At 35.9% G+C, this 18,297-nt stretch overlaps 1 protein-coding gene across 1 annotated transcript in view; it reads right to left on the reverse strand.

Annotated features, from left to right (window-relative positions):
* The window catches only part of LOC111151172 (nuclear receptor interacting protein 1), a 98,500-nt gene that overhangs the window by 37,641 nt on the left and 42,562 nt on the right, over positions 1–18,297 (reverse strand). The window contains exon 3 of the mRNA XM_022508974.1: positions 12,401–12,522. The gene's annotated coding sequence lies outside the window, so the exon portion shown is untranslated. The remainder of the gene's footprint in view (positions 1–12,400; positions 12,523–18,297) is intronic.

The following is an 18,297-nucleotide window of genomic DNA, read 5'->3' on the forward strand; positions in this document are numbered from 1 at the left end:
TCTTTCTCCTTTGCCTTGACTCCCCAATGCCCGGGTCCCGACCAATACTAGGAGGAGGGCGGTATGTCTTCTGCTGAGATAACCACAACTACTAATCAAGTCTACGTGTACAAGGGCACAGGATTAAACCTCCACCAAGCTTGAGTCAGGGTTTGAGAGCAGCTAACACATGCACAGCACAGTCAAAATGAAACACACACACACACACACACACACACACACAAACACACACCCACACACCCACCCATGCACATGCCATGAAAATACAGATGTGTCTACTTCAGTGAACTAATTCATCACACTTTACCACTGATAGTTTCTTTTCTTTCTTTCTTTCTTTCTTTTTTTTTTTAAATTTCAGGAGCATAAAATTACCTCCTGTTGGACTGGGGGCTCAGATCCAACAGTACCCAACAATAATTACGTTTTTCCAGAAACGAGAATCATGGTCAGTATTCTCTGAATTATATTGTTCAGTTTTTTAAAAATGGCATTTTTCTAAATTGGACTATTCAATACAGTTTACATGGACTTACACTTTTAAGTATTAACATAGGGTTAACGGACTCAGCAAAGATTCTTAGGATTTTGCACTAAAAGGTAATAGCTCACGTCCACTCCTTCAAGAAAAGCATGTGCATTACCAATAGTGAAGAGATGTTCAAAAGATTTTCATTTATCTTAAAGTTTTCATACGAAGTACAACCACAAGCTATTTAAAAAAAATTTTCAGGTCTCAAAATTATTTAGAAAGCATTTTTAACAAAACTTTATAATTATGGTATAGCATAGTGGTAATTTTGAGCTCCTAAATTCAAAATACTGAGGTTCCTTTCTAGGGGCATTTTTACTTGGCTTATTCTTCTTTTATCCAAGTAAAAGGTAAGCCAATCACTGAGTAGGGTGATGACAGTAGTTGATAAATATTTTTTTAACAACACATAGTACCTCATTTTAATTTGTCTGCCTTAATTTTCAAAAACTCCCCAAAAGTACTGACAGTCGAGGGGTGCAAACGAAGCAATAATTAGGGACAACACACTCTAGATAATCAAAGAAACTTAACAGGAGGCTTCCTAAACCAGTTCTATTTTCATGTACACAAACACTTTAACACTGCTAGAAAGCATGTCCTATTCTGCACACTTTTCTTAAAAAAAAAATAAAAAGGCGTCAGGAACAATTAAGAAATACTAGGGCCTTCAATGAAGTATTGCAGTAATGTTTGCAATAATGTTTAATCAATACTGATGCATTTGTCCTTGACACACTGACCATGTCATCAGGCTACTGTCATGTGATATCATGTCATTTCCCCACCTGGCTCATGACCTTGTCCTCTAAATGACCTAAAGCTTCCCTCAAGTAGCAGGAGGCCCCTCCCCGCTGTCTCAGCAAGGTCGAATGGGTCAGCGTGTCCTCATCTATAATCCACCACCATTTGTCAGCAGGGAGGCTGGAGGAGGCAGGCTTGCTACAGGGGGAGAATGCCCAATTAGGCAGCTGTCACACAAAGCAGAGGCTGCAAAATTATCCCCTGTCAAAAGAAAGAGCAGCTGCGGGTACCAATGACAGCAACCTTTCAACCCTTTAGGTACTGGAAACTACACAGAAGTAAATGAAGAACAATTAGTGATAACAAATCGATGAATTAGGACAGTGAATTAGAAATTACTAGCAGGTGAGCCTGGGTCATACATGACATAAGGGCATACCAGACTCCAGGCAAGGGCAGGGACGCAAAGAATCACACGGACCATCTTCTTGCATATAGATTTTCCCTCTAGCTTTTTCTTTCTGTAAACCTAAAATCCTTTAAAATACCCAGAACCTCAAAGAACACATACCTTCTTACTTTTCAGGGAAGACCCAAATAAACCTCTTGACTAGAAGGACATCCTTCAGAACAGTAAGTCTAGTTAACTCTAAGTTTTTCTTAAACAATCTGTCATGCTATTGCCTCAAACTTAAATTTAAGTGTGGCCCACAAAATCTAAAATATCAGTTCAAATAATCACACTTAAAACATCATCCCTCTTCACCTAGTACTTGCCCTGATTCTACTTTAATCACACTCACAAGGAAATGTCTCCAAGAGAGTAACTGGGTATGAATTCTGAGAAAACTGTGATGTGGCTATCATTACGCCGATGTTAAATTTCTGTACATGGTGTGATTCTGTGTACAGAGAAGTAACTGCAGTGTGTGCTTCTGTGTAGGATATGTATCTAAAAAACCAACTATAAATTACTCGGGTTATTCTGCATTAGGTGTGATATGCATTAAGTCCCAAGCGTCCCAAGCGTAGGAAGCTAATTCACTTGGATTCTCCAAGGAATGTCTTTGCTACTTCACACTGCAAAGCAACAAAGGAGGAACAAAATGGGCAAACAAGCCCCACAAAGGAGAGGAAATCCAGTATGGCTCAGTGTTTATGGACATGGTTTCGTTGTGCCTCAAAAAAGTTCTGTATGTTTAGAAACAACTTTCTGAAAGTCCACTTTAAACTGACACTATTTTCTTTTTCTTTCCCTTAGGAAAAAGCATGTATCTTCCCATACTGATTCTTTGAGAGTTGAGAAACCTGAATGATCTGTGCTATAATTTCTAAAGAAGCAGGGACAAATTGCTCAACTAGAATTCTAAATCACAAATGGGCAAAAGTGAGGGAGACAAGGTGAGGCAATAAAAGGCCTTTCGCTCATCCCCTCCAACACATTATAAATAAATCACGGTTGCCAGAGGGAAAAGTTCATAATTCCTAGCTCCTAAATCAAGTCATTGGATAAAATTTCCAGGAGAGAATTGTCATGGGAAGAAAACTTCTCCATTAAAAGTTTACCCAAGAATTTGATTCATAAATTACATTTCACCTTGTTAAAAAGTGGGCATTTACACATTTGCTTTAGTTCAGAAGGCAACCTTCTCAAGTCAAACATAGGAATTCAAAGAAAGAAATGGCAAGTAGACTGGAATGAAGGAGTTAATGCCTTTAGAATTCAGCTTCCATCATACGTGGGTGACTATCTCTTTAAATAATTTAAATCCTCTCCATCAACTACAAAGCTGTTTTGAAGCCATTTAGCTTTGTTCTTTACATGTGTTCTAATTAAGAAATGACCTTGTCATCACACACACCATAAATCCGGGATTATTTCCTACAGCAAAAAATTCACAGAGTCCCCAAAAAAAGAAAAAGAGGGGGGAAAAAAAAGACTTCTTCCTCAGTTCCTCACTAAAGGAAGTTGTTGGTTGGCTAAACGCTGAAGCAGTTTCACCGCATAATTTTTTTTTGTTGTTGAATGTCACAGGGCGGGTTAGTGTGACCTTGAGCTGCATCAGCGGCACAGCAAGGGTCGAGATGCCTGCAGGCGCCCTTGTACTGGATTTGCAAGACAAAAACCTTCAAACTGGCTGAAGGACATCTTAAATCTCTTCAAAGGTTTTCCGAACTAATCTGGGCTGCTCTTAGCAGGATCTGTGCCAGTGTGAGAGGCAAAATTAAAAACAAGGTCTTTGACAGGATGTTGTCTCCTCTTAACCCTTTCTGAGCAGAACAGAACAAATCACAAGCTTTCTGGAGATATGGTTTACCTAGAAGCCTTCTTTCATAACAAATTATGTAAGCAAGCAATCACAAAGGATGGGGCAGCTATCAGCCCTCAAAACTAAACCTCCCCGTTGTACTTATTTAAGAATTTGGGTCAATTTTCTTCTTGCCTGTATTTTAGTGTAGTGAATGTAAAACTTAAAGCTCTGTTTGTTTGCTCTTAGATTTGCAGAACAGTCACAGGTTTAAGAGTAAGGAAATATTTCCATCAACATTAATCTCTAGAATTTTCTTTCTTTCTTTTTTTTTTTTTTTTAAGAATAAGGTTCTAGCTGGTTAAGTTGCAAGCTTCATATGTATTACATATAGCTCACTAAAATTACAACAGGTAAAAAAAATTACATCATACATTTACAAATTTCTTGTATCTAACATGATGGATACACTGCTAAAAGGAAGAAATCAGAATAGTGAAAATGAACATACTTTAAACAAAGCAATGTCGGGCTTGTTACAAAAAATCAGTATCAATGCCGGCACAGGGTGTGAGTCTTCCCTGGCAATGCCCTCAAAGTTTAATTTAGTAGCTATGCTCCCAATAGTCTAAGGGAACAAACACTGTAACACTGATTTTAAGATACTGCATTTTAAGTATCTCTGCATCTGTAACATGTCTGTTTGTCATCATCAGATATGAGGTATATCATAATTAGTTGTAAGAGCATTTAGTAAAAGGTACAGAATTTGTTAAGGTTCAATAGGTTTCAAATCATGCCCTTCAAAAAAAAAAAAGACTAAGTAAACTGAAGATTATGCTGAGTAACAAGGACACTTTCACTAACTTGAATTCTTTTCTTTTTTTTTTTTAAAGATTTTATTTATTTATTTGACAGAGAGATCACAAGTAGGCAGAGAGGCAGGCAGAGAGAGGGGGAAGCAGGCTCCCTGCCAAGCAGAGAGCCCTATGCGGGGCTCTCGATCCCAGGACCCTAGGATAGTGACCTGAGCTGACGGCAGAGGCTTTAACCCACAGAGCCACCCAGGCGCCCCCACTAACTTGAACTCTGATAGGCTTTCCTGAATGGGACAGGAAAAGGGTAAAGCAGTACTTAGTAAGTAGATAACGCATGAAAGTGAACCATACATGTGAATTTCTTTAGTACCTGTGCAAAAGGAGAAAAGAGTGTATACACTGTGCTAAATGCTTCAGCTGGAAACCTGGTGTAAAAAAAAAAAAAAAAAAAGAACTCTAAGGATGTAGAGTGAGCAGTAACTAGGTTTTCCGTTCACAGGTACGTGTGCCCTAGGTGGTGGTCCGTGATCATTAAAAAACAAGGAAGGTCTGGCCAGGGAGAAGAGAATGGCGCCACTCTGGGTTACATAAATAGGCAGGGAAGAGCTGAGTGTGATACAGGAAGGGGGTGGTCCAGTGTGACTAGAGATTAGGCTGAAAATGCAATTGGGACCAAGGACTTTGAATCAAGGCCATGCCAAGGAGCTAGCCTTTATCTGGGGGACAGTGGAAGGTTTACAGGCAATGGTATGATTAAATGCATGCCAAAAACAAAAACAGAAGTTATAGAGTCATTGATGGCTTGGAGGGGAGAAATTGGGATGAATTCGTACAGAGAAGAAAACATGGTCAAAATATGACAGGGGAAAGAATGTTGAAGAAAAAGATAACTGAGAAATAAATAAAGGCTGGTCTGAATATTTAGAAAGCAATTTATAGAACATAAATAGTGCTGTAAAAAAGGGTATTTTTAATAGCAAATTCATTAAGTGAAAAAATAATGAAAATAATTATTGTACCTCAAGCCCACATTTATAAATCATCTTGTTGACATGATTTGTGCAAAGTTTCATGATAACTAAGAACTCCTATAGAGGTATTTAGGGAAGAGTCAGAATTAGAATCCATTGAGATTTGAATTTTCTACATTTCAAATCATAATCTTCATTAAGTATCAGGTAGGGATTGTTGTTTATGAAGGCAGCAATATGTACCTTTTCAGAATAGTGTGAAGGCATATCTCCCTTGGGTATAAGACAGAGATGTCTGGCTTAAATCATAACGTGGTTGATGAGGCTACCATATTATGAAGCATTTCATCAACACTAATGAGCACAAAATTAACTCTGCAAACATTTATTGAGTATGTACTATGTTTAGAACTCAGAATTAAAAAATAAAAAGTCCCCAACATTCTATCAGCTTTGTGCTTCTAGTGTGTCAGTTATAATGATAAGTCCCTAAATTATAGTTCACACCATCACACCATTACACAATAAAAAGCCTATTAGTAAAAAGAATATTGAGTTGTCAGGGAATTAGTTCTCAACTAGCAGCCATCTTGGTATTCCCAGGCAGCTGACAAGGTATACAGAGAAATCCCAGAACTCTCTGGGAAGACCCAGTACCCATGCAATTTGAAGAGAGTCGTCAAATACTCTGGAGACTGACTGTCCTGCTAAGACCTCAGAAAGAAATTAACAGAGTATCAGCCAAGGTAAGAGGGTAGGGAGTAAAAAAGAACAGGAGTCACCAGGGCCAAGAAACTATCTGCCAGAGAGCAGACTGTACTCTCAGAAAAGGAAAGCCAGCATCAGGGATCAGGTTGAGGCAAGTGGAGGGGAAGGTCAAACAAAGGAGAGAAGAAAGATTCTGAAGGGAATACTTCTCACTTCCTGGAGAAGAAGCAAACTTTACTCTGAACTCCTTAAGAAATGATCAAGTCATCATCACAGGAGATGTATTTGGAGAATCACAAGTCATAAAAAGGTCTAGCAATTGAATACCAGTATAGTGATAGGGCACAACTAGAAATGACCTTCCCAAGTATCTACAAACAAAATGACTTCTTGAGTGAGCACTTCCATCCTACCGGTAATAAGTTTCCAGCACACTGGATGTCTAGATATTAATATGGGGGTGGGTACTATGATAAGACTTGTAGATACTAAACAAAAAACAAAGCAAACCAAAAAACTAAGAAAAAACCACACAACTTATTAACCTACAAATGCAAAAGCTATGATAAATTATTGAAATAAAAATACAGAATATTCTGTAGGCAATTAGATAGTAAATTCCTATAAAGCAGTTCTTAAACCGTGGTCCAGGGACCCCAAGAGTCTCAACGATCCATTTAGGAGGCGCATGAGGTCAAAACCTAATCTGATACCCATTTTGTCTCTCTTTCTCATGAGGGTGCAATGGTGTTGTCCAGAGGCCATGTGATGTGTCATGGCTAATGTGTTAATGGCTCATGGAGTGTAGCCTTGTATATTCTTGTGCTTTACAAATTTTCTCAGTTTTAATTTCTAGTATGGTAAAATATTGGTTGATATGACCCCCATAAAGAAAAGCTCTCTTGGGTCCTCAATAATTTAAGAGATTGAAGGGGTGCTGAGAGGGAAAAGTTTGAGAGCTGCTGCTAGTCTACTCTAATAAAGTTAAGAACTTCCATCTTGGTTTTAATGTTCAAACAAAATCTCTACTTTCTAATTTTCAAGAATTTATGCTATAACTATGCCAGATAAGTACTGTTCTCTATGCAGAAACATCTCAGAGACCTGAGTAGGGGGAAGAAAAAAATGACCTTTAAAAAAGAAAATTAGTAAGCTAGAGACGCACGGTTACTACTCTTCTGAATTCACCACGCCAGAAGTAACAAATCCACAAATATTTATAAATAAGCTGGTGTGTGCCGAGAGCTGAAGATGGAAGGATAACTCAATAACAAACTAGCCCTTGGTAGGCTCACCCTGTCTGGAAAAACGTAATCCACAACCCAGTGAGTACTAGTATAAGAAAAGGCATGCGCAAAGCGAAAAGAGCATGAAAGGGCAAATTCTTGGGAGGAAGACAGGCAGGGAACACGTTTGTTAGTGAAGGCACTCTGCCACGGAGGTAGCATGAACTGACTAGCAAAAATCAAGCTTTGCCAAATGGAACAGAAGTTAAAGAGCACTCTTCAAGCAGGGGGAGGTGCGTCAGTCCCAGCGGGAAGAGGAACAGCACACAGATGTTTTAGAGACTTTAAAATAGATAACGGATAAAATAGATATCTTTGAACAGATAACGGACCTCTGTTCAAAGCACAGAAATTGAGAGTAATGAAGACACTTTCTAGAATTCGATAATGTAATTTGATATCAGTTGAAGTCAATGATGAAAAATTTGGACTTGTAAATTTGTAGGTCTTTTTTCTTCATTTCCAATCTGTCCTAGATAGTGGCTTTTAAAAAAATACGATAAAATTAATTTGTTAAAAAAAAAATGGAAGTGTAAACAAAAACTGGTCCTTTACCATAGGTATTTTGAGAACCTTAGAGAACAAGGTGCAGGATGGCGGGATGAAGGAAGGACAACCGGAGATAAAAATTTCATAATCTATTTTGCTTAGAAAAAGAGAGGACATGCTCATATAGGGCAGGGAAGGGAGAGGGGGAGGAGAGGGAGAAGGTAGGAGAGAACGTTGGGCAAAGCTCCATGCCCAGTGTGGGAGCCTGTCCTGGGGCTCAATCTCACAACCCTGAGATCATGACCTGAGCTGAAATCAAGAAGAGTCAGACACTCAATCGGCTGAACCACACAGGTGCTCTATTAATAATCTTTCTATAAGTAAATGCAAATAACTAACTAACTAAATAAATAAATAAATAAATGGGGTTTGAAAATTAGTATATCTAGTATATCTCTGATCTAGAATGAGGAAATTCTGGTTATCTAAATAACATGCATAAGCTGTACTGTTAGCATCACACTAACTTCAAAGTGCAAACCTCAGGCCGTGTGGTTGGAGGGCAGAGAATCAAGGAGAGTATCAGGTTCACTACAATTATTTTAAGTGAGAAAAACCAGAGTGTGAATAAGAAGAGAAAGTGAATGGACACTCTTACCAAGACATTTTAAAATTATTTTAATTATTTCACTTGAAAATTTTCATGGGAGAGAAAAAAACCTGAGTTGACATGGAGGCTTGGTGTAGTGGGAAATTTTCCTCTCAAAATGATGTTGGTTGTATCAATTAAGATACTAAGTAAAAAACTTCAAAAAGGCCAATTCTTTAATGACATCAAGTTCAGCAAAATATTAATTATATTAACAGTTCCCATTGTAACAGTGAATTAGGATTAAGGAAGGCCTGTCACTTTCCTATGGTCATTATATTATTGGGATCACTGAATTATTTTATCAGAGAAGTAACAGAAGCAAATTGGAAGTTTTAGGAAAATGTGGTAGTTGTGGAGACAAAGGTGTAAGTAAGCAGGCTTCCAGCACAAGCATTCCAGATGAGGTATGCACTCTGAGACTAGATGCTGGCTGTGGGAAAGGAAATTAAAGAGTAGGTAGAAGCAATGCTGGAAATCAATACTTCATTTGAGCCCATCACCCAAATTTTCTTGCCCAGGTTGTCCACAAAGCCAGGGAAACATCAGCTGAGAAAGACAAGTTAGTTTATGGGAATTAATTCCAACTAAAATAACTCACCTAGATTCTGGACTGATCTTGGTTTCACCAGTAGCACGTTCTCCACTGATTACCTTGCATAAACACTTTCTCAAAGTGTTCTTTCTTTTCTTTTCTTCCTTTCTTTCTTTCTTTTTTTCTTTCTTTCTTTCTTTCTTTCTTTTTTGCTTTTTTTTTTTTTTAAAGATTTTATTATTTATGTGACAGAAGAGATCACAAGTAGGCAGAGAGAGAGGGGGAAGCAGGCTCCCTGCTGAGCAGAGAGCCCGGGGTGGGGCTCCATCCCAAGAGCCTGGGGATCAAGACCTGAGTGAGCGGAAGGCAGAGGCTTCAACCCATTGAGCCACCCAGGCGCCACTGTTTTTTGTTTTCTTCAGTACGCTCCATGCTGGGTGTGGAGGGGGATGCTTGAACTCATGACCCTGAGATGAAGACCTGAGCTAAGATCAAGAGCCAGATGCTTAATTGACTGAGCCACCCAGGTGCCTCTCAAAGTGTTATTTCTTAAATTAAAAACATGACTTTAAGAAATGTTATATAAAGGTTGGAGAAGGCATTTCATGGAAATGATTAGTCTCACTTTACCAGCCTGGTGACCTATTCTGTTAGAACCAACTAAGTTACTGGCCATTGTCTTTTCATACAGATACTTCTATAACTGATAGAAAAGTTCTAGCACTTAAAACTGTTTTGAAATAGTTATGTGCATTGAAATAGCTATCACCAATGTAATCGAACTGGGAAAAAAAACATACATTAAAGAACTCTTCCCAGTGAGAACTCATGAGATAGAGCAATAAAAACTCCACTTAATGAGAAAATGAGTATATTCAAGTACTTAAGCTAAATTGATTTATGGCCAATTATCTAATTCTACTGGAGACAGTCACTCTTTTTATATTATCAGTATTTGCCAAAATCAGCTAACAAATGCTGCACTCTGAAATAAACAGAGCACAGAAAGTATATGGAGTTCTAAAAAACAAAAAAAAAAAGGTGATTTTATTTTATTAGTTATGTGGGATGACTACTTTTTTTGTTCAAAAGAAGGAGCTGACAAGGGAGCAAAGGAGATCTCACTTAAGGCACTGAGAAGCTTTAAAAACACTTCATGCTTTATATGGTTTGCAATATTCATTTAATCAAATTCTTCTCCTTTTTTCCTAATCACCCTCCTTGGCCTCTCATTCAGGACATCACTCTACTTAAAAAACATGATGTACTGGGGCGCCTGGGTGGCTCAGCAGGTTAAGCATCCAACTCTTGATTTTGGCTCAGGTTATGATCTTGGGGTCGTGAGACTGAGCCCCGTATAAGGCTCCTGAGCTCGGTGTGGAATCTGCTTGAGATTCTCTCTCTCCCCCTTTCCCTTCTCTCCCCACCTTCTCTCTCTTCCTTAAAAAAAAAAAAAAAAAAAAAAAAAAAGGTGACCGTACCCGTTCTTGGAGTGTAGCTGTATGACAGACAAACCATAGTAAAACCTCATGGAATATATTAATTCAGAGTCTTCAAATGTTTTTCTATCAAATACTAGTCTAAATAAGGCCCTCCTTTTGGAAACTGAGAATTCAATGGCTGGTTGATGGAATGCCTACTGAAAAGATATTTTATATAATGACAACTTCTCCCAAATTTATTTGACCATGGAGTCTCATTCAAAACACAATTTAGAAAACATATACTTAACATATTCACTTTCAAATCTTGAAAAAAATTTAAATATACATAAATGATTATCACAAATAGCTCATTTGTATATGCTTTCCAAACTATTCATTGTACATTCTAAATAATCTGTCTTTTCTATCTGGGAGAAAGATCTAAATCTGACCATTTTTCAAGGACAACTTATTGGCTAAGTAAATTTCTCAGCTGGCGATCTATGATTTATTTATCCAACTGGCAAAGTGGTGGTCGGTACTTGGTACAACAAAAGCGTTGACAAATAAAGAACAACAACAAACTAATTGTATCTTGAGGGTCACAAGAATATGCATGATTATAATTTTCATTTTAATGAAATTAAAAGTTGGGAATTGGGGTACAGTAACAACTTAGCTCATCAAATATAAAAACAGATTTCAGACTATCAGTCATTAACACATAATTATACCTGAATGAAAGAACTTAGCATTTAACAAATAAAGGTCTGGCTGATATAAAATCTTGATTTAGGGGAAAAAAATAGTATGTGAGTATGTGACAAATGACGAGAAACCAAATAATTACTAGTAACTGTAATTTTTATTAAATAAATGTTTTAAAGATTTTCTTGCTTAAACTACAAGAATAAACAGAATTAAAGAAAGAAGTAGAATGATTAAATAACTTAATTACTAGGTTTTCTGAATATAATCAGAATAGTAGAGAAAGAGGAATTTGTATTATCACTGTGCCAACCATATGACACCTTAGATAAGGAACAAATTTGATTCAAAGTTGCCATTCTCCTTTAGAAACATCAGGGTCCATTAAAACACCATGAAGTTCAGGATATCCGATCTGTTTTCTTCTAATAAGAGTTTTCAGCTAGCTAATTGAAAGTGAACTCGTCACAACTAATGATGAGCACAATAATTAATCACTATGTCCTTTCCTAGTTTATTTGGAGTGCTTCTCTGCCCAGGCGTAAGCAGCACAAAGTCCAAGAGCTTAAGACAGGACAAATTCATTTAGGTTCTAGCTCTACTAGATAACAGGAGTGTTAATCCACATAGAATTAGCCACTCACCCATCTCTTTCTGTTGTACTGTCCACTTACTTGTGTTAATTTAATCAGACCATTTTATCGCTTCTCAGAAATGCTAATATACTATTTGCCTTATAAGAGGTAACCATTTTACCTAATTCAAAAAGTAATCATTGACTTAGACTATAATAAACCCACAATAACCAAACATGCTTCTATTTTTCCTCAAAACAATAATTAACTTTTTATCCTGAAATCAGATTGCTATTTCAGGTTTTATATTAACTGTTCATTTTCTCTGTTTTTTGGTAAAAACAAATTATCATCAACACAAACACTATTTCTAATTTCGAGCTTCCCAATCCCCCACTCCAGAAGTAATCTACTCCTTTGAATTCTATAGAATATTTTTTTCTGTCTTTCTTATGGCATTTAAGCTCTTTCTACTACTTGATTAAATTTATCTGTACTTATCCTTTCTCAGTAAGTTCCTTAGGATTGCATCTTATTCACTATCGACTTTTTTGTTTTAAACCACATTGTGCCTAATGAAATAATTTGCACAGATAAAACACAAAACATAAATCTGGTGATTACAAGCTAATTTATCACTAAGAAAGGATTCTCCAAAATATATTAAAATCACCATGATTAAGCCTTAAGAAGTCAGGAAAAATATTCTCACCATCTGTCTCTGAGGTCTGTCTCTACTTTCTGAGAAAGGAAATGGAGAAGGCTGTTGAAAAGGAGCTCTGGTGTCATCTGGAGTCTTTAAATTCCCCGTTCCTCCTCCGGTCTAATGTGCACCTGAGGAAAAGGAAAACCAGATTCTGGAATATTTTTTGTGGAGCTCTGTAAACTTTTCCCAGTATATTTTCTGTTCAAGTTCAATGTAGAAGTAGTCATTTAACAGAGAAATATAGTTTTATGAAATAGGGATCATTCATTAAGGGAAACTATGTAACTTTTGCTTTCTAGACAATACATTTGATCAAAGTAGATGTTTCAAGGCAACTGTGAATAAGGTTTACAGTTGCTAGGATGTGCTTGTTAACCTCTGTTAATTTCAAATTTCTGTCAAATTATTCCAATTAAGTTACATCTAAAAATTCTAAATCCTCCCAAAGGTATATTTAAAAAAAAAAAAAAAAAAGGAAAGAAAGAAAAAAGAAAACTTTTTCCAAAAAGGAAAAAGGAAAAATAGATACTCATATTAAGCTTTTTCTGTTACAAAATACTCCCTATGTAACCTTCTAGCACAAAATTTGTAATAAATATCAAATGCCTTACGTCCAGAGACAGACTTGCACACCAATCTCCAAAGCAGCTTTATTTTAAAAAGTCAAAAACTGGGAACAACTCAAATGCCTTTCAGTAGGTAAATGAATTATGGTATACCCATACAATGGGATATTTACTACTCAGCAACAAAAAAGGATGCACGAATAATATAAACAACAGCACGGATGAGTTTCAAAATAATTATGCTGAGTGCAAGAAGCCAGACAAAAAGGAATACACAGTTTGTAATTCCATTTGCATAAAACTGTAGAAAATGCAAAGTAATCCACAGGGAAAGAAAATGTTTCAGTGGTTATCTGGGGACCAAGGGGTGGGATGGTGCAGGAAGGAAGGATTACAAAAGGACATTACCTTAACTGTGTTGGACATGGGTGTACACACATTCAAAATTGATCAAGCTGTAAACCTTAAACATGTGCAGTTTATTAGATGTCAATTACGACTTAATAAAGCTACAAAATATTAAATTTCTTCAAATGTTGTATGCCCCTTGGTGTAGCAATTCCAAGACTAGGATTTATCATAATGAGAAAAAAAAAAATGAGGACATATACAAGTATTCAGCCATAAGGATGTGACAATATACATTATTTCTAATAGTAAAAAAAAATTGAAAACAGCCATTAAATGTAAAATAACAAATTTGGGACAGGTTTAATAAATTCTGGCATATTACATGGTAGGATACTATATAGCCACTAATATATTATATAAAAAATTATAGGCTATCATTCCATATAACATACACCGAGTGATAAAAATAGGAAACAGAGCACTATGTTCAGTATAGCTGAATTTGTTTCCAACATATATGAAAATAAATGTAGCAATTATTTCTGCATTTAGAGGTAATTTTTATTTTTCCTTTTTGCTGATTTATAGTCCCTAGTTTCTTTTTTCTTTATAATAAACACACATTACTTTGGTAAAATAAAATGAATTAAAGGATAAAAATACCAACAGTCTACAACTGTCCACTCCCTATACGAGTAAAAGACTCCTCAGAGCTGGTGCCCATTACAGAGCTCTGAGCTATCATGTCACTTCCACCAGTGACCTACCAAACAGTCGTGAGAAAAGGGCAGGTCTGACAGGATAAACTGGAGTAATAATTAGTAAGCTACGTGCTTTACAAAGCGCTTTCATGGGCATGACCTCATTTGATCTTCGTAACTCAGTGAAACAAGCAGAGAAGGCATGATCCCATTTTACAGAGGGGAAACAGACAACTGAGCAAGGCCAATCAAGTGTTGTGTCCCCAAATTACAAATCTTGGATTTAAATTGAGCCTTGACTATAAATTCTGATAGGAATTCTAAGAGAAACAGGGAACAATCACTTCTGATTATTTATAACTAGAAGGCAGTGATTTATATGTGAATTTAAAAATAACCGTATTTGCAATCATATTAGCATTCCTATTAGCATCTGCTGGCGGCCTTAGGGATTTCCTAAATCCCCAGGGCCCAACCTCAGAAGCTATACCCTGGCAACCCCACCTTGCCCCTTGTCAACATTACCTACTAAAGCTCTGAAATTCAAGTAGAATTTAATCGTTTAATTTTCAGTTGTAATTCTTTCCTTCTTGAAAAATAAAGAAAATATATTACCTTTTATTTTAAAGTGGGTACAAGAAAGTAACCATAACTATATACATAAATTTATGAATGCTACAAACATTGACTTATAAGAGGTCAAAAGATCTAACTTAATGGTATTTTAAAATACCACTTTTGGGGCCAAATCTTTTTTGGGACACATGCAGACAAGAAACAGTCTCCAGATGACTCCAGTATACTCAGTGAAGAAAATGATCAATTCCTCACAAAAATATCAGTAACCATCTTCAGAGGCACAACATTAACAAGCTGGTCAGCATCTGCTAATGAGGCCTTGAAGCATTAGGAACCCTTGTAGCTAGCATTCCTACCAACACGCCCACGACTACCAGAGACTTAAAAGGTAAATAATGGTAGCCTTGTTTTCTGGGTGCTTAGTGTGGATCAGACACGCTAGTGTGTCTAGTGTGTATCAGGTTACATACATAATCTTTAAAATGACCTAATGAGGTGACTATCATCAACCCCACTTTATAGATGAGGAACCTGAGTTTAAATGGCCCCAAATCAAAATACCAGTAAAAGCTTAAAGTGGAATTCAAACTCTGGTATATTTTACTTGCAACAAAAATGGGGCCTTGGCAGTTCTCTGGAAGAGACATCTGACTTTTCTCTAGCATAACCCACCTACAGTGGTCTCAGTGCAGGCAGTACAAAACACTTGGCAATGGTATATGAAGTTCACGAGTCTATACTTTCCATGTAAAGAGAAAAATATCCAGAGCCCAAAAGTTGTGTCTGATATTTTGCCACATTCTACAACAGTTTAATGGCTTGTTTCCATTAAAGCACTATTTAACCCTTTCGAGCCAACACGATCACATGAAAGATAAATTAAAAGAATATTTAAATAAAAGTCGGCAAAAGGTAATATTAAAGAAACTATTCTCATAGATTAATATCTTAAGACTGTTTTATATTAATGAATGAGTAAATCAGTCTTAAATACAAGCCAGTGGAACTGTATTTCCCAGATGTTTGGGATCATGAAGATAGGAAGCATTTCTATGAATAAGAAAGCATTTAAGTAATTGTTATAATTATAGAAATATAGTATTTCCATAGAATATTATGTGATCATCAAAATACATAATTTCAAATAACATTTAATGACAGATACGGCAAAATGAATGTGAGGCTAAGAGAGCAAGACACTCAACTATCTGTTAAGCTGAACAAATTGTAAGGGGCTAGGCACTATGCTTGGTGTCGGAATTATAAAGTGAATAAGACAAGAACAATGCTAGATGCTGAACTACCCTTCATGTATGTTCTCTTTGCCTGATCAGGACCTTCAGGTTGTCTAGAAAATCAGTTTTAATGTCATTTCCTCAGAGAAGCTTGTCCACATCACTTTACATAAAGTAGCTTCCCCTTTACCTCTTATTTTGTTTAAGCTCTTTATTTTGTTTTCTGTTTCCCTGATTTTCTTTTATCTACATCTACTGAGGTACTTAAGAGGCTCTTGTCCTTTTATTCTATTAATAAGATATATTACATAATTGATTGTTTCAGAGTGAAAACAACACTTCCTTTCTGAGACAAACATCTACAACTAACACCATACTTCATGGTGAGAGACTGAATGCTCTGTCCTACTGCCCTATAATCCTGGTAAAAAGGCAAGAGGCCTGCTCTAGACACCACTATTCACCATTGGACCAGAAAGTTTACTCACTGCAGTTAAGACCAGGAAGAGAAAGACACATAAATTGGGGAAAAAAAAAGAAAAAACATTAAAACTCTTTGCAGGCAACGTTATCTTCTATGAGATAATTCTAGGAAGTCTACAAAAAAGCTACTAAGAAAGTTTAGAAAGGCTGCAATATATAAATCTATATATCTACATATAAAATATAATGGAATCCATATAATGGAATATTATTCAGTCATAAAAAAGAATGAAATCTTGCCATCTGAAAACATATGGATGAGCTAGAGAGTATAATGTTAAGTGAAATAAGTCAGAGAAAGACAGATACCATACGATTTCACTCCTATGTGGAATTTAAGAAACAAACAAACAAGTAAGAAAAAAGAAAGAGAGAGAGAGTCGAACAAGCTAAGAAAAGACTCTTAACTACAGTGAACAAACTGATGGTTGCCAGAGCAGGGGGAATGTGGATTAAGAAGTGCATTTGTCGTGATGAACATGGGGTGATGTATGGAATTGTTGAATCACTACATTGTTCACTTGAAACTAATATAACATGTATGTTAACTATTCTGGAATTAAAATTAAAAAAAATTAAAACATTCTTAGCAAAAAAAAAAAAAAAAAAAAGATGGCAAGTCTCCCCATACTGATCATCATCAAAATACCACCATAGCTTTTTTTTGATAGAAACTGATTCTAAGAGACACATGAAATTGACTCTAAGATATATATGAAAGATATATTTATATACATGCCCACATATATATATATATATATAAAATATCTTATATATCATATATAGACATATGTAAAATCTAAATAAGGATTTAGAATATCCAAAACAATTCTGAAAAAGAAGATTAAAGCTTTAGGACTTACATTACCTAACTTCAAACCTTACTATAAAGCTATAAAAACCAACACAGTGTGATATTGGCATAAAGATAGACATACAGATAATGAAATTGGATAGAGCCCAGAATAAACTCTCACATTCATGGTCATTTGAATTTCAACAAATGATGCTGGGACAGGTCAAAAATCACATGCAAAAATAGACAATTGTCAATCTTTCACAACATACAAAAAAATAACTTAAAATGGACCATAGAGGGAATTACAGAACTAAAACTTCAAAACTTCTAGGAGGCATAGAAAAAAGCTTGTAACCTTAAGTTAGGGAAAGAGTTCTAAATATGACAACAAAGGCGTAGTCTATTAAAAAATAAACAAGAAAAATGGAAAAATTAGACTTCATCAAATTCTTCAAAAGTCATAATCTAGGTAAAAGCCCCGAAATAAGAGAAAATATGCACAAATCATACAAATGATAAAGAAATGGTGTCTAACATATTAAAACCCTCAGACCTGAAGAATAAGAAGATAAAACGATTTTTAAAAATGGGCTAAAGTTATGAAGCTATTTCATCAAAGATGCATTAATATTTAAGTAAACATATGAAAAGGTGCTCATCATCATTCCCTAATAGAGAAATACAAATAAAACCACAATGAGATTCCACTACACAACTCACTAGAATAGCCATAATTATTTTTAAAATTGAAAAATTCAAAGTTTGGGAGGATAGGAAGAAATTGCAAACCTCATACATTGCTGATGAGAATATAAAATGGCACAGCCACTTTGGAAAACAGTTTGGCCATTTCTCAACAGCCTACTCATATACTTAACCACACGACCCAGTAATTTCACTCCTGGGTATCTAACCAAGACAAATGAAAACATATGTCACTGTATGTAAATGGTCATAGCAGCATCAATCATAACAGCCAAAAACTGTAAACAACCCAAATATCCATCAACTGGTAAAGGGATAAGCAAAAAGTAGTAACAGACAAACAAACAAACAAAAAATACCCCAGAAAGAAATTAATAATTCATGCAACAAGGATAAAACTAAGAAACATAAGGCTGAGTGAAGGAAGCTAGATAAAAAGACATATTTATATAATTCCATTTATATGTAAAATGTCTAGAAAAGC

Source organism: Enhydra lutris, unplaced genomic scaffold, assembly GCF_002288905.1.
Source record: "Enhydra lutris kenyoni isolate GAN:26980312 unplaced genomic scaffold, ASM228890v2 scaffoldscaffold2, whole genome shotgun sequence".
Classification (NCBI taxonomy): domain Eukaryota; kingdom Metazoa; phylum Chordata; class Mammalia; order Carnivora; family Mustelidae; genus Enhydra; species Enhydra lutris.